Raw genomic sequence first — 22,935 nt, 5'->3', positions numbered from 1 at the left:
ATAATATGATTTGAACTCTTAGATAGAATTAGATTAGGACTATAATTTAAAGGGTTGTTGGCCGATAAATAAGTATTTCACTTCATTTGTAAACACATATTTGAATAAGATCTTCTTACTCCCTCTAAATACTTTATTTGCCTCTAAATACTTTCTCTTACATTTTACTTATAATTGTTCTTTTAAGATATATTTCATAACACTATATGAATCTTTTTTTAATAAATATATGTATCATTATTTTTAATAAATATGTATGTTTTATAAAATAATTAATTTATTACATCTCAATTTCACAATTATCCTATATGAAACTCGAGAAAGTGAGTGTTCATATTTTCAAAAGAATTTCAATAGAATTACAGACAGAATATGAAGCTTTTTTGATAAAATTCATATGAATTTTTTATGGAATTGAATTGAATATTTGAAGGAGTCAGTCGGAAATTTTGAACTATTAAGTCAAATTTCATCAAAAAACTCATCAAAAATTTTAAACTATGTATTTTTTTTATGATTTTCATTTTTGAAAGATTTGTTTTGTTAATGATGGATTTACAAACAAAAATTTCTGTTAAAAATTTTTGTGACAAATTTTAGAAATTTTCAAAAAAAGCAATTTACCAGTGAAAGTTCTACGGACCAATTTTTCGATAGAAATATTGACAGAATATTGCTCTTTTCCGTCGAGAAAGGGTGCTTATTTATAGTGTTGATCGCTGGTTAAATCCTTTTATTATTTGGCAAAAGTCAATTGATATGGATAAGATATTTTATTTTATTTCTTGTTTTCTTATGGTGGTTGGCGATTTTATAGTAATGATTATAAAATCATAATTTTATAGTAATGCTCTCCCCACTGAAGAACTGAGGAAGAGTACTCATTTTATTTATCCCTGTAAGTTAACTATTTTAATAACTTCATTATATGAAATTCCACATGTGTATACTAATTATTAGGTCCAAATTAGGTAGCTTGGGAATCAAATTGAATCTTCTTCTATTTGAATAAGATATTAATGTTTGATCGAGTGCAATTGTTGGTCAAGCTCTTATTGGAGCATATAATTATGAAAACTGGAAAGCTTGCGTACAAAACTATTTGTGGGTTAGAGATCTGTAGGACGTGCTGGAACAAACCTCAGAACCTCCTCAACGGGAAGATCAGGCTGAATTCAAGGCTTGGAGTAAAGCACATTGAAAATTTTATTTCTCAAAACCAATTTTTCTTTGAATATCAATTTGGGTTTCTTCTAGGTTCATTTTGTATTAAAACTATTACATATGATTCATTTGTAACTAAAGTTTCCTTTGGTTGATGTTTTTTATTTTGATTTTTTCCTTTTTTATTTAAAAAAAAAGAATAGAGAAAAAAGTAAAAAATAAAAATAAATAGAAAATCAAAGACAAATAATAAAAAGCAAGAAGTAACAGTATTTATCAAGCACAGCCTAAACTAATAAGTTTATGTATTAAATATTAAATTTAATCTGGCCTAGATTTGGATAAAACAAAATTAACAAAATTAGGAGGTACCTTATCTATCAACATCTCTAGCTAACACACTATATGGTCAAGTTCTTGGACTGTAGAGGGAAAAAATTGAAATTATTATATGAAATTGACTGAAATTGACCGTTTTATTAAAAATTTTTAAAATTTAATTTATTATAGATTATTTAACTATATGTCTCTATATAATTCATTGCATGTATTAGCTCCAATACGTGAATAGAAGTTCATGATACAATGGAGTCATAAAAGTTAAAGTTTATTGAAAAATTTTAAATCAGATGACTAAATTTAAGTTGTTAAGATGAAAATTGCCTAATGTTTTCATAATTTTTAATTTTATTTATGATCTAAATGATCAATTTTTTCATTCTCGATCTTTTGAATTTGTTTCAAACTATGTTAACATATCATTAAAATATGAAAAATATGGACAAAATTTAGGATGTCACACTTAGATGAACTTACATGGAACAAATTTTGTCCATATACTTCTATGGGCAAGTTGATAAATAGATATATTTGAAACAAATTCCAAAAGTTATGAATGAAAAAAATTACATTTTTTAGATTAGGAAAGAAATGAAATATTGTGAAAATGTCATGGACAAATGAACTATAGAATTTACTCAAACATGTAATATTCGATGAAAAAATAGATATGATAAACCAAAAAAACTTGAGAAATCTTTTGGTTTTGATGTATGACTATTTTCTTTTCATTGATGTCAAATTATGCTGTAGCCTTTCTCAATCCAAAAAGGACAAAACATGTCGTCTAAGTCTTATTGGTTGTATGAATTATGAACACAGGAGGTGGAAGGCATTGTACCACCTTTGCTTAAAGGACATAGAAACGAAAAAGGAGAAACTCCTTATGTAGCATTTAATCAAAGCCATGCGAAATTGGTGAAAGAAGGGGAGAAATGGATGAAGGATACAGCGCAAACCTCTACGGTTGTTGGCACTCTTATCATCACCATTATATTTGCTGCTCTTTTTACTATTTATTATACAAAATCTAAAATTATTCAACCTAGCCCGTAATAAATTGCCAATCTTTGGCATAGTATTCTATTAATAACGGTGTGCGGTGGCAGTGGCTAGACGTATTAGCCGCACTCGTATTTTGGAGCTCCTAAATGCTATTAAGGAAAGTGGTTTGGAACCAGCGAAGAGTCTTTTGACGTCCCAAGCGCATTTAGCCACTGCTGCAATTTGCAACTCCTCTTTCACGACCTTTCATTTCACAATCTTCAAAGGTCAGTTGGATATGATTGACGAATTTCTAAGCACAATGTCAGAGGAAGACTTCAAATTGCAAGATCGTACTGGTCGCACAATTCTTCACCGTGCCTCCATTTACACTAAAATCTCCAAGATAGCCCAAAGCTTGATCAGAAAGAACGGGGAATTACTTACTGTTCAAGATTACAAAGGAGAAATTCCACTTAATTATGCATGTTGGATAGGCCATAAAGATATGACTCACTATCTATGCAACATGACTACACGAGAATTTCTACTCTCACCAGAAAACGAACGTCAGGCAGCGTTGTTCGTCAAAGACTGTATTAATAACAAATGGTTTGGTAAGAGTGACATAAGTTGTAAACACTAAAACAATTCTTTTTTTAATATATCTTGTCACGGGGTTTAATTTTTTTCAATATCATCACTTTACTAGATGTTGCTTTGGATCTACTCCGTCATCGTCCACAGTTAGCATTTGCTCAAGAGAGAAATGGAGTGAATGCTGCTTTAGCATTATCGTGTCAACCTTCTGGATTCCTTAGCAGCAGTGGGTTCTCATTTTGGCAACGCTGGACCTATTCTTGTCAGTATCACTTCTCTCTTTCTCTTTATCAAATTAGTTTCCAATCTAATGCCTTTAATAATTAAAGTAATCCTTTTGCAAATTTTATTTCATGCAAAATTTTTAAACAAATCAAAAGTTATTATTTGTTCATTTTCTTTTTCCACTGGACAATTCTAATTTTATAAAGAAGTAATTGTTGGTGCAAATGGTGTTTAGATGGAATTTAAGGAATAGATATAATTAGCTTTAAAGTGAACCTTTCAATAGACGTTATTTTTAAGACTTATTTTGCCTCTACTACTCGGTATGCAAAGGGGAATTATATGAATATCCATAGAGATATAATGAAGCCAAAGTCTAACTTCGTCTTACACTTTATGAGAATAAACCATTAGATATGCCTGAAGGTTTGCAAAGTTTTTTGGCCTTATAGCTTACTTTCGGCAGCAAGTAGATTATAAGGAATTTGGACTCTTTTGGTAGTTGATGAGAATTTAAGTGTTTATGTTAATTTTTAGAACATAATATTTCTCTTACTCTTAATTTTGTTCTCTTATCTTGTTTGTTTTTTGTGTTAAAATGGTTGGTAGCAAATCCTTTATATAGACTTGCAAGTGTCTCTTCTCAAAGACACAACCCTTTCATTAAGGTATCTTTTTTCTTAAAGATTCCTTTACATTAGTTGATGAGAATTTAAGTGTTTATATTAATTTTTAGAACATAATTTTCTCTTATGGCGCGTTTGGTATGGGGAATAGCGTAGCTATTCCCCCTTTATTCCCATGCAAATCCTATTCCCTTGTTTGGTTGTCCAATAGAACGAGGAATAGGAATTCCTCAGGAATAGCAATTCTGTCAACTTGGGTTTAAGTCTGGAATGAGTAATACCCGTGCCCCCCTTGGTTTTATCTATTCCGTGATCCATGGAATAGGTTTGAAATGTTTAATAACTAAAATACCCTCAATAGATTTACAAAATCACAACTCTGTCCCATATAAAAAGTTTTAATTTTTTTTCTCTCTTTCTCCTCTCTTAGCCGGTCTTCCCCTATCTACCCTTCCTCTCTCTCAGTCGCTCTCTCACCCGTCCGTCTTCCCCTCTCTCTCAGCTAGTTTTCCCCCGTCTACCCCTCCTCTCTCTCAGTCGCTCTCTCATCCGTTTGTCTTCCCTTCTCTCTTAGCAAGTTTGCAACCATCCTCCTCCACAGCCACTGTCGTCCTCTGCTGTTGTCATCATCAAGTTCTCTATTGTCTGCTATCAAATAAACCATGGTGATGTTGGAGTGTTGATTTGATGATGGTTGTAGCCAAATCTAGCCATTGGAGCGCCAATCTGGTCGCAGGAAACACCAGATTTGGTGGCTTCATTGGCCAGATCGGTGCTTCAACGGCTAGATATAGCCAAGCCCAATGCCAAATTAGCTCTCCAACGTCCGAAGAGAAAAAGGAAAGATGAGAAAAAAATAAAAAATGAAAAAAAATAAAATAAAAATTATATCAATTAATAAATTATTAATTTGTAATGAAAATAGAAATTAAAAGATTAAAAAATAAAAAATAAAAAAAGAAAAAAATACTAAAATAATGAAAATAAAAATTATATAACTAATTTAATATAAATTATTTAATACTTTAATAATAAATTATTGATGTTTAATGAAAATGTAAATTAAAAGATTAAGACATGAAAAATACAAATAGAGAAAAATGATTCAAATTGTTAAAATTAAAAATCATACAACTAATTTAATAATAAATTATTCAATAATTTAATAATAAATTAAAAATATTAATAATTTATATTAATAATTTAATAATAAATTATTGATATCTAATGAAAATAGAATTTATTTTTGTTTTTGATGAAAATAAATTTTACTATAAAAAAGGATAGTTTTGTCATTTTATCATTTATTCTTAGATTATTCCAAAGTTATTCTCACCAATCAAACATTAAAATAAGCCATAATAGCAATTTCTACCCTATTTTACTACATGCTGGGTTCAAAGAAATGATTTTTTTCTTTTTTTAAAAGATAATATGAATTTGTATTTAATCTATCAAAAAACATAATTTACAATTTTTTTAGGAAAAAATTGAAGACCATCTTTCTATTTTCAAAGATATGATTTTCTATTTAATATATCAAAAGACATAACTTACTTTTTTTTTAAAAAAAAATGGAAGTCTATCTTTTTAATTTCAAATACAAGCATCTATTTAATATATCAAAAAACATGATTTTCTATTTCTACTAGTTTTTTCATTTTTTTCCCAAATATTTCTTCTCCAATATTTTTTGTAAACACAAGTGTAAATGATTCATAATATGTGAAGAATTGGCTAAAAATAAACATCTATACACAAATTTAATTGATTATGATGGATAAAATATAATATAATTAAATTATATTTTAAAATAATTATCCATTTATAAAAATATGTGAGTAAATTATAATTATTTTTAGTTATTGGGATAAAATATAATTATGATGGATAATTGTCTTTTGGGATAAATGTGTATTTAAATGATAATAAGGATAATTTTATTTTTAATGAAAATAAATGTTAATATGGTCAAGGGTATTTTTGTCTTTTTATCACCTATTCCTTTCTTATTCCAATCTTATTTCTACCAACCAAACACAGCAATAAGTCATAATAGCAATTTCTGCTCTATTCGATACATAATACCAAACAACGTAATAACTATTCTATTCAATTCCCACTTTATTCTATGCCCACAAAATAACAATTCTATTTCATTCCTATCTATTTCGCGAACCAAACGTGCAGTTATTCTTGATTTTTTTCTCTTATCTTGTTTGTTTTTTATGTGTCAAAATAGTTGGTAGCAAATCCTTTATATAGACTTGCAAGTGTCTCTTCTCAAGGACACAACCCTTTTATCAGGGCATCTTTTTCTCTTAAAGATTCCTTTGCATTTTTGCAAGACATAATCTTTGGGTAAAGGTATTGCTTTAATAATTACTTTGTGAAATGGCAACTATTCATTCTATAAAACATAATCTTCGAGATACAAATATAAAAAAATAGCTTTTCATTTGAAGAGACAACCTTTAATTTTGAAAATACACTAACAGTAACTATGGCTATTGAATTAGTGTTTTTTTTTTTTTGAAAAGCCGAAAAGGAATGCTTATATTCAAGACTACAAAAGAGAGTCCTTGTACAAGTAGTCAAAAAACCGTAACATAGCAAAAAGACTTATGGTGAATCAACCATTTGACAGATTAGTAAGAATGTTTTGTCAAATTAAGGGGGGGGGGGGGGGACACAAAAAGAAGCCCTATACATTTGTTCTAAACTTGACCAAATCACAAATCTCTACAATTCAACATACTTAAACAAAAGCAAGAACAAAAAAACACCAAATGCTCAAAAGAACCCTCACATATATGAGCAGTCAGTATGTACCATCAGTTAGCGACAAAATCTTATTACTATGCATTGGATTGGCTTAAGAACAAATCCACAATAAATCATGAGGCCTCAACACTCCATTTTTAGCAAGTTGATTAGTAGCTTCATTTGCTAATCGAGGCATATATCTAATCAGCCAAGACAAGACTCTTTCGAGCAACTTTGAAATTAGGATGATGTGCTACCTATATCTCTAAGGTACCTCAAAGGGCTTTTGGATCATGCAACCACATTAGTATAATCAGATTCAAGGATTAAAGAGTAAGAATGAGACCAACTTGAAGCTACGAAAAAGAGGATGGCTTCCTTAACAATAAAGATCTTGATGGCATTGGAGTTAGCATGCCCTATATCTTTAAAGAAAATAATGAATGAGTCCCTATTATCATTTCTCAAAAAACTCCCAATGCTTAAGTCTCTAAGGTTGCCTCTAAAAGAGCCATCGGTGTTAACTTAAGGAAACTAGCTTGAAGCTTTTGCCATGTAGCTAGGATAGGAATTTTCTTAGCATTTTTTGGGATTATGCCTTTATTAGGGAGTTGAATTAAATCTCTAATGCATAGGTTTAAGTTAAGCCATGATGTTACACCATCATGCCACTCTAACCTTAATGAGTTCAAAAATTTGATCAACATACCATTCCTTGCCTTTGAATGCCACTTCATTCCTTGAAATCTAGATTGTCCATAAGATGGCGTACCAAGCCATGACCCATATGTGTTTGTTATCCATTTGATTGCCAGAGTCGCACCATGGAAAAAAACATATTTGAGGATCTCGGTGGGAAACCCAATTGACATTCTAAGGCATGGCCCATAAATGTCAAAGGTACCATGTATTTTCACATTCAAAGAAGATATGGTTTATTGTTTCCTTTTCTTTTTTTTTTTTTGCAAATAAGGCAACAAGCAGATGAGTCACTTATGATTGTTTTGCTTGCAAGGCTATCCTTCACTACAAATTCCTCCTTGTAGAAGTTGTCAGTAAAAGATTTCAATTTTGTAGAGGGTAAGACCTGTCCAAATTTTCTCCTAAAGGCCAGTTTGCAGCGTAATGGCTTGAAGGACATTGCGGTAGAAGGATCTCGACTTGTATTTACTGTTAGAGATAAAGCATGCATTGACTCAACTTGCATTTATATTATCTTTTGTTTTATGTTGTACTTTGCTTCGTTGTACTAGTTTTGAGGTAAAACTTATTAGCTGACATAAGGTGTTTGTGTGCGTGTTAAAAGTTTAACACCTGTCTTTTAGTATAAATAAGTGTTAGCTGATTGATGCTTGTATATATTGTAAGTCTGCTAACTAATGAAGTAACTTTCTTTTCATCCGATGCCCTGTTTTCTTTCTTTTACAACTCCTAGCTTTGTTTTTATCATTTGTTCTACTTTCATATCTTGGTATCAGAGCTATAATCGATCCTTGTACCAGATAAAAGACATCTTTTCATCCATCAAAAGCTTATTTCCTTAGCAATATGTTAGCCTCAACTATCACACAGCAAACAACATCCATTTACAATGGTTCCAATTATCCTGTGTGGGCCATTAGAATGAAAGCTTTTCTCAGAAGAGTAAATATGTGGAATGTAGTTAAAATTGAGACACCAGTACCAGCATTGAGAGACAATGCTACACCAGCACAAGTGAAGTAACATGAAGAGGATATAGCAAAGAAATACAGAGCTTTATCCTTCATACACTCTGCTGTTACTGAATTTGTCTTTAGTCAAATTATGGGATGTGAGACTGCTAAGCAAGCTTGGGATAAGCTTGAAGAAGAATTTTTAGAATATGGTAGAAATAAGTAGATTCGACTTCAGAACCTCAGAAGGCAATATGAATTGCTGAGGATGAAAGACAGGCAACCTGTGCAAGAGTTCATTGATGCTGTAATGAAGATCGTCAATCAAATTCGATTGTTGGGAGAGACTTTGTCTGATGCTAAGGTTGTGAAAAAAGTCCTTATAAGCCTGCCTAAGAGATTTGATGCAACTTTATCATCCCTTGAACATGTGAAAGACATCTCACAGCTCACCATATCAAATTTGGTGAATATTTTAGAAGTTGATGAGCAAAAGAGGGCTGCTAGAAAGAATGAAAAAACTGTTTTGCTTTCATAGCTCGAATGAAAGGCAAGGCACATGTAGATTCCTCAATAAAGAAAAATGTGAATGATGTCAAGGATAGGGAGAAAGGAAGTATTCAAGGTCGAAAAAGTCAACACAGAAGGACCAGATTCCCTATTTGTCTTCATTGCAAAAAGAGAAGTCATATAGAGGCATATTGCTGGTTCAGGCCAGATGTAAAGTGCAATGCATGCAAACAATTAGGTCATGTAAAGAGGGTTTGTAAGAACAAACCTGATGCAAATGAGAAGATCACAAATGCAGTCGAGAATGTTGAATCTTCAGAAAAGTAGCTCTTCATGGCTACTTGTAGTAACATGACTAATGTGCACAATGGCTACTGGACAGTGGCAACTCGAATCATGTCACACCAAACTCATTGTTGTTTACTCAACTTGATACATATTATCATTCTAAAGTGAAAATTGGAAATGGAAAGTATTTAGATGTTGTTGGCAGAGGAATAGTGGGCATACAAACTCCATCTGGACAAAGCTATATTGATGATGTTCTTTTAGTTCCTGATATAGCATAGAATTTGCTTAGTGTAGGACAGATGACGGAAAAACAATATACACTTGTGTTTAAAGGTAGTTTCTACACTATTTATGATCCTGCTGGTGATCTATTAATGAATGTGCCAATGAGAAATAGGTGTTTTCATGTTAATTTGATTGATGCATCCATGCAAGTCAACTCTAGCAACACTGATATATCTTCACTTTGGCACAAAAGATTTGGCCATTGTAGATATAATTACTTAACTCAGCTATGTTTTTTAAAGTTAGTAGAGAAACTACATAAGCTAAGCACACTGACATCAGTTTGTAGTGTTTGTAAGTCTGGCAAATAGACTAGTAAGCCATATCCCTTTGCTAGCCTGACAAGATCAAAGAGTAGGCTCGAGTTGGTCCACTTAGATATTGTAAAACCTATGAGCCAAGAATCTCTTAGTGGTAGTAAGTATTTCATAATCTTTGTTGATGATTTCAGCCGGATGACTTGGATATACTTACTTAAATTTAAGCATGAAGCCTTTGAAGTGTTCATCAAATTTAAGGCTAAGGTTGAAAATGAGACAGGTTTGAAGCTGAAGTGTTTAAGAGCAGACAATGGTGGGGAGCTTACCTTATCACAGTTTGAAAAGTATCTTGAAGCTGAAGGGATACATCATTAGCTCACAGTCCTTTACTCACCTCAGCAGAATGGAGTAAGTGAAAGAAAGAACAGGTCAATACTAGATATGAGGAGATGTTTGTTGTTTGAAAAAGACTTTCCAAAGAAATTCTGGGCAGAAACTTGCAGCACAACTGTTTATTTACTCAACAGATTACCTACAAAGGCCTTATCAAAAATGACTCCATATGAATCATGGTACAATAACAAGCCTTCAGTTGAACACCTCAGGATATTTGGAAGCCTTTGCTATCATCAAATTCCTAAAATGTATAAAATCAAGCTTGATTCCATATCAGAAACATCAATATTCATTAGCTATAGTGAGTAGTCCAAAGGGTATAGACTCTATCTTGTAAAATCAAATAAAGTCATTGTATCTAGGAATGTAATCTTTGATGAAATTGCAAATGGAATTGGAGGACAAGTGAATCAGAAGCAGTGAGGTCTCCATTCATAATTGGATTTCATTAACTTGGTGAAATTGAAACTGAAGCTGGAAATCATATGCTAGATGCAGATGATGATGAACATTATGTTGTGAGAGGTACTCGAAGCCTTGATGATGTTTATCACAGAAGTTTGATGTTTTTAATAGAATCGGATTCTTATCAAGCTACTGCAAAATCAGATGAATGGAAAGCTACAATGCAAGAAGAAATCAAAATGATTAATCAAAACAATACTTGGACACTAGTTGATAGACTTGAAAAACAACATGTGATCGGAGTAAAGTGGATTTTCATAAAGAAACTTAACTCTGATGATACTTTGAACAAGTGCAAGGCAAGACTTGTTGCTAAGGGCTATTCTCAGTTACCAGTTGTTGACTTTCTGCATACTTTTGCTCCAGTAGCTCGGTATGAGACCATTCGACTATTGTTGGCCATTTCAGCTACATTTGGTTTGAAAGTATATCACTTTGATGTTAAGTCAGCCTTCTTGAATGGTACATTGCAGGAAGAGGTATATGTTGAGCAACCAGAAGGATTCAAGATTGAATCTGAAATAGATAAAGTTTATAGGTTGCATAAGGTTTTGTATGGGCTGAAGCAGGCACCTCACACTTGGAACAACAAGATTGATGCTTATTTATTAAGCCTTGGATTTGAGAAGAGTTTTAATGAAGCTACTCTATATGTACTTCGTTCAAAAGGCCAAGCTTAAGTAATCATTTCATTGTATATTGATGATTTTTTGATTACTGGATGCAATACAACTGAAATTAATAAGTTTAAATCTGATATGGAGATGAATTTCAACATGTCTGACTTAAGCTTGATGAACTACTTTCTAGGAATGCAAATATGCCAATCAACCAAAGGCATTTTTGTATCACAAGAATATTATATAAGAGATATCTTGAACAAGGTCCATATGAGCAGCTGCAAACCTGTTTCTACTCCACTTGTAGTTAATCAAAAGCTGTTCGTGAATGATTGATGCAAACTCAATGATCCTGCTTGTTATAGGAGTCTCATTGGAAGCTTACTTTACATTTGTTCAACTCGACCAGAGTTAATGTATTCAGTGAGACTTTTATCCAGATTCATGAGAGAGCTCACTGACATTCATTTTGCTGCAGCCAAACGCATTCTCAGATATTTGAATGGTAGTATGCATCATGGTCTATTTTTTGCAAGAGCAAAAGAAATCAATCTGACTGGTTATTCAAATAGCAATTGGGTAGGCAGTGCTGATGACTTTAAGAGCACATAAGGTTACATTTTCTCTCTAGGCAATGGTGCAATCATCTGGAATTCACACAAGCAAGCTATGATTGCTCAATCATCAGCTGAGGCAGAGTATATAGTAGCCAATGCTACTACCAACCAAGTTGTTTGGTTGAGGAAGATTTTGAAAGACTTGACCTTTATACAGAATACTCCTACAAACATTTTTGTTGATAGCAAATCTGCAACAGCTATCACAAAAAACCCTATGTTTCAAGGCCAAACTAAACACATAAAAGTTAAGTTCCATGCAATCCAAAAAGCTGAAAGAAGTGGAGAAATTGCTCTTGAATATTGTTTTTCTCTGAACCAGTTAGCAGACATTATGAGCAAGACCTTGCCTATGTCCAGATTTGAAATGTTAAGAACTAAACTGAATGTTGTCAATGCAGACTTTAAGGAGGAGTGTTAGAGATAAAGCATGTATTGACTCAACTTGCATTTATATTATCTTTTGTTTTATGTTGTACTTTACTTCATTGTACTGATTTTGAGGTAAAACTTATCAGCTGACATGAGGTGTCTATGTGCATGTTAAAGGTTTAACACCTGTCTTTTAGTATAAACAAGTGTTAGCTGATTGATGCTTGTATATATTGTAAGTCTGCTAACTAATGAAGTAACTTTCTCTTCATCCGCTGCCCTATTTTCTTTCTTTTACAGCTCCTAACTTTGTTTTTATCATTTGTTCTACTTTCATATCATTTACCACTAGAATTAACCTTCCACACCAAGTTATCTTGAAAGTCTTTGGCTAAGATTTGACAGTCAAGAAGCTTCTTGAATTGTTGACATTGTTCACTCTTCCAACCAAAAACTTCTCACCTTAGATCAATCTGCCATTTCCATTCATTTCCATCCTAAATACTAAAATCAATAACTCGACCTTCTTTCTTGTTGGCAAAGGCAAAAATCCTAAGGAAAAAGAATTTAAGCATGTATCCTTCAATCTATTGCATATCTTAAAAGCTCACTCTTTCACCATTACCAACTGAAATTTCGATCCCATCACAGACAAAGCTGTTGTAGTCACACGTACCATCAAGGGGTCTGGTGATGTTGTTCCATAGTCGGGAGGAATTCACACTGTTGGCAATAGTTGAGAAAAGACTATCATGGTTGTCCCCAAGCTTTCCTACCAAGACCTTCATCCACAGGCTTTCCTGTTCATTGTTAAATCTTCAAAGCCACTTGTTTAAAAGCACCTTGCTTTTAAGAGCAATGTCAACCAGCCCAAGTCTTCCCAAGTCTCGATAGTTGCCAATAGAGTTCCAGCTAACATGGTGGAGTTTGTGAACTAGATTTGGCCCTCCCTAAAGAAATCTTCGTTAGATCTTGTTAATAGTGTTTTGAACTTTGACAAACATTGGAAAAAGTGATATATAAAACACAAGGAGACTATTGAGAACCAATTTAAGGAAAGTGATTTACCCTTCCATAGAAAGAGTTTTGACTTTTTGAGAAGCCAATCTGGTTTCAATCCTTTGAATAATTAGTTGCCACATATTGGTTGATCCTTATTTCGCACCAAAAGAGAGCCCAAGATAGGTAGTTGGCAGCACACCAAGTTTGCAACTGATGTAGGCTGCCAAGGGCGGCTCAATAAATTCAAAGGCCTAAAGCAAAATATTTAATGAGACCTTCTATTATTGAAATTAAAAAAATTATTAATTTTTTATTCTTCTAGCTTTTTAAGATTTTTAATCAACAATCAAGATTTTTAATTCAAATAAATCAACAATCATATAAAATAAAGGTAATATAATAATATAATATAAATTAAAAATTAAAGTAAAAAAAATATGTAAATATTAGAACAATAGTACCTAATTGTTGAATGCTTATTGTAAACCACAAATGAGGTTCATCGGTTTATGAAGATAATAACATAACAGACTTCTTGTGTATTCTATGGAGGAAAATTGAAGTTAAAAGAAAAAGGAAGAAAGAGCAAATGAAAAAAGAAGAAATCAAAAGTAGATATTATACATTGAAAAAGAAATAGTTGGTTTTATATATAGGAGAAAAAATAGTTGTTAGAAATCATTAAATATGTTGATTGGAAATAGGAGATATAAGTGAGAAAAAAAATAATTGTTGGAGATGATTAAATACATATAACCGTTAGTTGATTGGAAATAATATAGTATTCTAGAAAGTAGAAAGTGATAGCAAATTGAGATTTATTAGACACATAATTAATGAAATGAGAAAACAAGTAATTTTATTAATTATTTTTTATTTTCCTATTTTTTAATTTTTATATACTTTTAATGTAATAAATTATATTATAAAATTATAAAGCCTCTTCGAATTGAGGGCCTAAAGCCCTTGCTTGGGTAGCTTTACCCAAGGGTCGGCCTTACAAGCTGCCCACTCTTCAACAATATTTTGCTCAATGCCAACCCCATAAAGGTGACTTTTCAAGAAGCAGCTTATATTCAGCCCTGATATCACTTGAAAACACCTTAGAACCCTTTTAATATTAAGAAAAGAATTAAGGTAAGGTTCAAATAAGATTACTATGTTGTCTATGTACTGGAGATGAAAAACATGAATTTTGGTTCGACCAACAACAATACGTTTAATCTGCTAATTGTTGACAGCTTTATGCATTATAGAGCTAAAAATTTCCACAACCAAGTTAAACAGCATAGGGGACAATGGACATCTTTGTCTTAAACCTGTACCCATTTTAATTTCCTTGGTAGGGGTTCCATTGAAAAGAACCAAGATTGTGGTAGTGGAGATACATGACATTATCCACCTACGCCATTTGAACCTGAACCCCATATTTTCCATGATAGAATCAACAAATTCCTCAGCGACACTATTAAATGCCTTTTCGAAGTCAACCTTGAAGAAGAGACCTCCAACTTTACTTTTTTTTTTTTATCTTATCCAACATTTCATTTGCAATGATGGAACAATGAAGAAGTTGTCTTCCACTAATGAAGGCAAATTGGTTGATTCCAACAACCTCGTAAATAACATTGTGCAACCTTAAAGTAAGGGTCTTGGCAATGATCTTTTAGAGACAACCTACAAGGCTAATGGGTCAAAAGTCATTAAAGGTTTTAGGATTTTCCTTTTTGGGCACCATGACAACAAAGGAAACATTAATAAGCCTTGCAATAATCTCATTAAAATATAAGTCCTAAACCAAGTTTAAAATTTCTTCCTTGATAAATCCCTACTAACTTTTGATGAAACAAAAGTTAAATCCATCCAGCCTTAGAACAAAAGTTAAATCCATTCAGCCTTAGGGCCTTACTACCTTCAAAGCTAGCGATGGCTTCCGATATTTCTTGCTTAGTGAACTTCCTCTCATGAGATTCCGTAGATTCCGTTTTAAGTCTTATGATATCACAGTTAAGGGCTCTAGGTCTATGCACTCCCTTGTGTTCATAAAGCTTACCAAAGTGTCATTTAATCTTTTTTTTGATGAGCTTCAAATTAGTGATTAAGAGGCCTTGATGTAGGATTTTGGTTATTCGGTTGGCTCTTTTTCTAATTGAGGCGATATTGTGGAAATAGCACGTATTAGGTCTCTTTCAAAAAACCATTTGATTCTTGCTTTTTGCTGCCATGTGCATTCCTCTATTCTGTATAGCTACCATAATTCATTTTTTTTTGGCTAAGTTTTGACTTTTTTCAACATTAATCCGTTTAGTTTGCATATTTTATAAAATTGATGAATATCTAACTCTAGAATGTGAATTTTGTCACTTAAATTGCCAACGGTGTCATGTTGCCATGTTCTGATATTCTGCTTAGTGTTTCTTAGGCGATGTCATAGAGTAGGACTCATATTGCTTAGACTTTCATATTCCTTCCAAGCTTCGTTAAACATAATCTTAAAGCTTTCTTTCTTAAGCCACACATTGAAGAATCTAAAGGGCTTAGGCTCTCAATTGGTATCATTAGAGTATAACATCATCGAGTTGTGGTCAGATAAAGAGCATGGCATATAGTTCTGAATTAAGCTAGGAAAATTTTCAACAATTTCAAAACTAAACAAAAAGCGGTTAAGCCTACTGAATTTAGCATTATTTTTGAAATCACACCAAGTAAAGTTACCACTAGATAAGGGAAGATTAAAAAGACCTAACTCTTTTATGAAGTCTCTAAATTTAGACGTTCAGTTGTCCACATACTTGCACCCGATTCTTTCCTCAATAGATTTGACGATGTCGAAATCACCTCCCATGCACCAAATAATGTCTAAACTGCTAATTAGCTCTAATATCTGTTCCCAGAAATTTAATAGAGTTATGTAGTTTTCTTATGGATACCAATCAATATGTCAATAGAAAGAAATATATGAATTATTATGTGAATAAATTTTATACCAAAAGAAAACAAAATTAAAAAAAAAAACTACAGGTTTCAGCTAACTTAATGAATAAGTTAAAGAAAGAAAAATAAAGAAGTGTAAAAATTTGGATTCGAAAGTGTTAAGTTTTATTAATTAACATATATATATATATGTACACAACAATGTAAAACTAACTGATAAAACTAGGTATCTAGATAAAGCTAAGATGATAAGAATAGAAATTAGATTACAATAATAGATAACGTCTAGTGTTATCCTTAATAACAGCCCCCTTCAAGCTGATGACAATCTTGACATGAGTCGAAGCTTGGCACGATGCTTTTCAAATAGAGATTTTCCTAGTGATTTAGTAAGGATATCGACTATTTGATCAGCATTGGAAATAAATCGAATAGTCAATTTACCTTAAGCTACCAATTCCCTCACAAAATGGTAATCTAATTCAACATGTTTTGTGCAAGAATTGAAAACAAGATTGGTAGTAAGATAAATAGCACCAATGTTATCACAGCATATGGTAGAAGGTGAAGAGGAATGATAACCTAATTCTCCTAGTAGGGAATGAAGCTAAGCTAACTCAGTAACGGCATTTGCCGTGGCTTTATATTCACTCTCTATGGATGATCAAGCTATTGTCAGTTGTTTCTTGGCAGTACAAGAAATCATATTGACTCCCAAATAAATTGCATAACCATTAGTTGAATGTCGATCATCAAGACACCCTTCTCAATCACTATCAATGAAGCATTTGAGCAAAAGAGAAGAATTATTCGCCAAGAACAACCCATAATCACTAGTATGCTTGAGATAATCCAATAAATATTTTACAACTTTTTAATGAGTAGTAGTAGGACAATGCATGAATTGACAACAGAGCTTGTTGACAGAGAAAGCAACATCTGACCTTGTGAGGGTAATGTATAAAAGGGCCCCAACAATTTTTCTATACAATTTAGCATCCTCAAAATGCTCACCCAAGGGTTTTTACAAAGGAGGATTAGCAGCCATAGGCGTATAACAAGATTTGCTTGCTACTATATTGGTTTAGGAAAGTAAGTCTCTAGCATATTTTTGTTGAGACAAAAGCATACCATTTGGTAAGTAAGTAATTTTAACACCAAGAAAATAATGTAGAGAGCCCATGTCACGAACAAGGAATCCTTGATTTAAGTCTTTGATAAAAGAATGAATCATATTCGGATGAGTACTTGTGACAAGGATGCCATCAACATAAACAAGAACAATAACTTAGGATTGCCATGTAGCTTAATGAACAAAAAGGTGTCGACCTTAGATGGAATAAAGCCATGTTGAATGAGATAATTGTAAAGCCTTTGAAACCAAGCTCTTGGGGCATGCTTTAAACTATGCAATGACTTTTGCAGTTTACAAACATAATCAGGATGTTCAGTAGCAATATGGCTAACCGGTTGCTTCATAAAGATTTCATGATTAATATAACCATGTAGAAATGCATTAAATATATCCAACTGTCTAATAGACCAACCACAAAAAAAGATCAATGATTGCACAGTTCGAATAGTTGTGCTTTTAATAACAAGACTAAAAGTTTCAGCGTAATCTACTCCATCTTGTTGTGAGTAGCCCCTAGCAACGATACGTGCTTTACAGCGATCAACATTGTCATCTAATTTCCTTTTAATCCGGAATACCCATCAATTGCCAATGACATTTTGATGTTGTGAACGAGGAACCAAAGTCCATGTGTTACTGGTAAAGAGTGCAATAATCTCATCAGACATGGCATTTCTCCATTCGACATATGGTTTGGCTTGGAAAATGTGTAGGGTTCTTGATGAAGAAAGTTTGGTTTATAAGAAGGCAACAGGGCTGTATGAGCATGTCATTGTCTTTGGAAGTAGAAGGACGTTATTTCATTGTATGCGTGTGAGGTGGTGAGGAAATATAAGAATCGGTTTTGGAGTTGAAGTTATTGGAAACAAGATATTATGTTACATCAATAACTAAATCAATACTAGGTAAAGATTAAAGATTAACAAGAGAGAATAAAAGAGATCGAGAAATTGTAGGAGATAAAGAAGAGGTAGGATTAGAATCTACTAAAAAAGGCATGGATGAGGATGAGGTGTTTAGGCATACTTGGGTAGGTAGAGGTTGACTATGACATAATGGGACAGGTAAGGTGATAGGGATAAAAGATAAGGATAGAGTAGAAGAATTAAAAACATTACTTGAAGGCTTGCATGCGACCGAGTGACTATCTTGATACCCACAAAGAGAAAGACATTACTGTGAGGACTGAGACATAGAAACAAGTTGAGTGTATTTGTGAAAGGGAAATTCTTTGTCCAAGAATTTGATGTGTCAAGTATACGCAACTTGTGTCCAATTGAAGACAACAACATGCATAATGAAAGGGAAAATCACTTAAATAAACATAATTTTTTAAAAAACAAATTTATGTTTATTGTATAGGTGCAATAAAGAAAAAAGAGCATAGGCAAAGGGTTTGAAAATGAAATAATCTAGATTTTTATTAAACAACAAGGAGAAAGGACTTTTATGTAGAGTAACAAGAGATGGTAAGGTATTAATCAAAACAATGGCCATATCAAAAGGAAAATTCCAATATTTTAAAAGGACTTTAGTATGAGCAAGTAAAATAAGGCTAGTGTTAACAAGATGACAAATGTTGTGCTCAACAATACCATTTTGTTCATGTGTGTATGGATAGGCAATGCGATGAACGATACCGATTTGTTGAAAATACTTATTTAATTTCTGATATTCAACCCCCTAATTTGAATGAAAAGCTTTAATTTTAATATTGAATTTCCATTCCACAAAGTTATGAAAATTAAGAAAAATGGAATAGACTTCACTTTTATTCTTTAAAAAGTACACCCAGATTTATCTAGTGAAATCATCAATAAATAAAATGACATATCTATGTCTTAAACTTGACAACATTGGAGTCAGGCCCCGAACATTGGCATGAATAATATCAAATGGAGCTTGACTCCTATGATCAACAGAAGCCAAAGTAAACGAGCTAATTTACCTAACAAACATGAAGAACAAGGAGACACTAGTGAAGATTTCAAACAAGGCAAATTAAAATCTCTAACTACTTGAGAAACTGTGCGAAGGTGAGGATGGCAAAGTCGAGCATGTTAATTTGTAAGAGACAACCATCACTAACCAAGGCTTCCTTCTTTATTTGCAAAGAACGAAAAACATAAATTCCATCTTCACTCGGTCCATGCAATAAAAACTTCCTAGTGTCCTGATCTTTAATAAGAAAAGTGTTAGGCAAGGATTCAAAGAAACAAGAATTGTCATTAGCAAATTTTTGAATAGATAAGAGATTCTTGGTAATTTATGGGACATTTAAAATACTTCAAGGTTTGAGATTGCCATGGGAATAAGTAGGAAATGCAGTGCCAGTATAAGAAATGTGCAAACCTTGGCCATTACCCACATGAAGTTGATCACCACCTTTGTAGTCATTGGCAATTGTGAGATCAGAGAGATCTAGAGTAGTATGATAATTTACCGCAGTGTCTGCAGACCAAGGTGTAAACAAACTAGCATGGGTATAATATACAGATGGATGGGGCAAATAAGGAATAAATGAAGAAGATGGAGACAAGCCATAAAAGACAAGATTAGCCCATGGATTAGAAAACTATCTTGGAGCATAACACTTTCTGCATTTATCTACTATGTGATTCTTGAGTCCACAAATCTGACAAGGGCTCTATGGGCGACGTGAATAGGAGATAGAGGATTTTTAGATTGGAAGACAGTGGCATAGAAGTGTACGGAGGAGAAGGGTAGAATTGTTAAAAGAGGTAGTAGATTTGAGAATAATGTTAGCAATTGGTTGTTCATGAGTGCCATTAAGAAGAATTTCGTGAGCAACTAATTAACCATGCAACTCATAAAAAGGGACAGGATTAGGCCGAAGATTAAGGGCGGTAAATAATGGCATTAAATTCAGCAGAGGTCATTTTCTACCCAGCAACACTTAATTCATTAGCAAATTTTTGGCCCATTGTAAATATTTAGAGATAGAAAAATAATTTTTCTTGAATTCTTGAAGTTCAATGTGAAGCTGAAGTTGAAAATTTTGAGAAAAATCCCAAAAGCATTGGTAATAGGGTGCCAAACAGTGAAAGAAGAAGATAACCCAATCACATAGGGAGAGATTTCTTCAATTGAAGAAGATAACAGCCAAGAAAGAAACATATGGTCTTTTTGAAACCAAGATTGATATTCGGGATTGGTAATTTGTTCTTAGGGTAGGGTGGGAGAAGGAATAATCTTGGCTGGTTCAAGAGAGCTTCCATCAATAAGGCCATTAAGATTTTAATAGTTTAAGAGAGGCAAAAGTTATGTTTTCCAAGCTAGGTAGTTTTTGGTAGTGAGTTTTATAGAAAAGGTGTGATGAGCAGTTGTAGGAGTAAAAAGGAGAGAAGTGGAGGTTTGAGGAATAATACTCATGGTGATAAAGGTCTGACACCATGTGGAGATTTTGATTTGTAACTGTTAAGTTTTACTGACTGACAAGAGTATATATATATACAATAATGTAAAACTAACTAATAAAACTAAGTATCTAGATAAAGCTAAGATGATAGGAATAGAAATTAAATTACAATAATAGATAATGTCTAGCATTATCCTTAACAAGAAGAACTAAACACAAGAAAGAAAGAAAATGTAAAAAACGTTTAAAGAATAAATGAGTTTGCACGTAAAAAAAAATTGTGGTGTATGTATAATACATCATAATAAAATTTAACGACAATGACATATTATTATCGTAGGTTTAAAGGTAAAACAACCCAAAGCTTGGTCTAGTGAACACGATGTACGGATAAATACTTACGAACTACAAGATTAAAAGGAAATGAAAAACTTCACAACGCAAGGTATGTTCTACTTCATGACTTGAATTGCAAGGAATGAATTGGTTTTCTGATAATAAAGAAATTCTTTCTACTTTAGAAGGTTTTTTTAGTGTGTGTCTGTGTGTAATTAAACTTACTTGACTAACCATAAAAAAAGCTTCAAGTTTAATTTTACAAAAAAAAATTCTGCATTTGATTGGTGAAAAATTCAAAAAAAGAAGTTTCAAATAAAAAGGAAATCGCATATAATAGTAATATATGAGTGAATTTTTGCCTCAGCTTATGGAAGAGTTTTTCTACTACAAAAGTACAAGTGTTTAATTCTCAAAATTTTAAAATTTTTAGCTTATGCGAGAAGTCTATTTGACCTTTTAGACAAAGTTGCCGATCATATTATTTTCAAAAAGTGCTAATGAGTAGTAAAAAGTATTTAATGAGACTTCTTTATATTCTCACTTTATTTTTAATAATTTATAAAATTATAAGAAGAATTATATTTTTTGATATTCATCTTTTTCATTTGGTTCAATTTTTTCTCTTAAATTAATTCATTTTATTATTTTTAATTAATAAAAAATTATTTTATTTATTTATAACATGCATTCTAAAATTTATAATTTAAAATTTATAACATGTTTTTCTTAATTGTAATTAATTTTGCTCTAAGTGTTGTTTTCTCAATCAGACATCTTAACATTAAAATTTAAAATTTTAACTTGAAGATCTCATATTTAAATCTTAGGACGACAAGAGATCTTAGGTATAACAAAATGTTTTCTTAATCAAAAATTGGAATCTCAAATTTATATTTTTTTCATTTTTCCTTGGCTCAAATCTCAAATTGCTCGGACTTTATATTCTTTACATTGGTCTGTCTAAGTCAGAGAATGGGTTGAATTGTGCAGTTGCAGGGCAATTACTTGGGTTGGGGTCAAATCTCTTAAAATTCTTTGGTATGTTACTTGATCACTTTTGTTTTTTTCCTTTATATATTTTTCAACTCTTGTTCTGGCAACCATTTCTTCTATTATAGTAATTAGTTAAAACTTATATTTATTTATGTAGGAATCAAGCAAATATATGATTTAAAGCTGGCCCATGTCTATGCCCATGAGCTTCTGCTTTTGATGTCTGAGACAATAGCTACGTTTGAGATGGAACAATGTTATCAAGGATTAGTGATTCAAGCAATTATCAACGCTGCTCAACGGGGGATGATGGAGTTTATTGTCGAAATCATCAAACATAATCTAGATTTATTGATTATTAGTGACGTGGACGATAGAAGCATATTCCACATTGCAATTGCACATCGACAGGAAAAAGTTTTTAGCCTCATATATGGGCTTGATACTATCAAGTATATTTTTCTTTCTTTCACTGATGTGAACAACAATAATATGTTACATTTGGCAGGGAAACTATCACCCCAATCTTAGCTTAAGCTTCAACAAATCTCAGGAGCAGCTCTGCAAATGCAAAGAGAACTACAATGGTTCAAGGTCAGCATCTCTCTCTCTTTCTCTTTTATCAAAGGCATATAAAGGTTTCATTGATGGTGAAACTTCACAAAAAATTACCCTTTTATCTTTCAATTTTTCCACATTTAACACATACTCAATAAGATATCACTTTTTTTTTTAACATACTCAACACATCAATAACATAGGCATTTGTTGAACATTTTGAATGATATTTGGAAAATTGAGAGAATACACAAAAGCTGAAGAAGAACAAGGAAGAAATTAGTGGAGAGGAAAGAGAGAGAAGAATTCTTTTCCACCAAAATAGGGCATCAAGGTTGCATTTCATTTAGCTTAAAAATAACAAATATATAGATGGTTTGATGAAAGAGAAAAATAAATGAAATAACAAACCATATAAAG

The 22,935-nt window shown here is 32.3% G+C and overlaps 1 pseudogene across 1 annotated transcript in view; it reads left to right on the top strand.

The window, feature by feature from the left end:
• Window positions 1–2,879: 2,879 nt before the first annotated feature.
• The window catches only part of LOC148763429 (uncharacterized), a 29,862-nt pseudogene continuing 9,806 nt past the window's right edge, over window positions 2,880–22,935 (top strand). The window contains exons 1-4 of the transcript XR_016025147.1: window positions 2,880–3,104; window positions 3,200–3,349; window positions 21,955–22,002; window positions 22,115–22,551. The product of XR_016025147.1 is annotated as an uncharacterized LOC148763429 (transcript). The remainder of the gene's footprint in view (window positions 3,105–3,199; window positions 3,350–21,954; window positions 22,003–22,114; window positions 22,552–22,935) is intronic.

This window comes from Theobroma cacao, chromosome 3 (genome assembly GCF_053813885.1).
Source record: "Theobroma cacao isolate CCN51 chromosome 3, ASM5381388v1, whole genome shotgun sequence".
NCBI lineage: Eukaryota > Viridiplantae > Streptophyta > Magnoliopsida > Malvales > Malvaceae > Theobroma > Theobroma cacao.
This window is presented reverse-complemented; position numbering and strand designations above follow the sequence as displayed.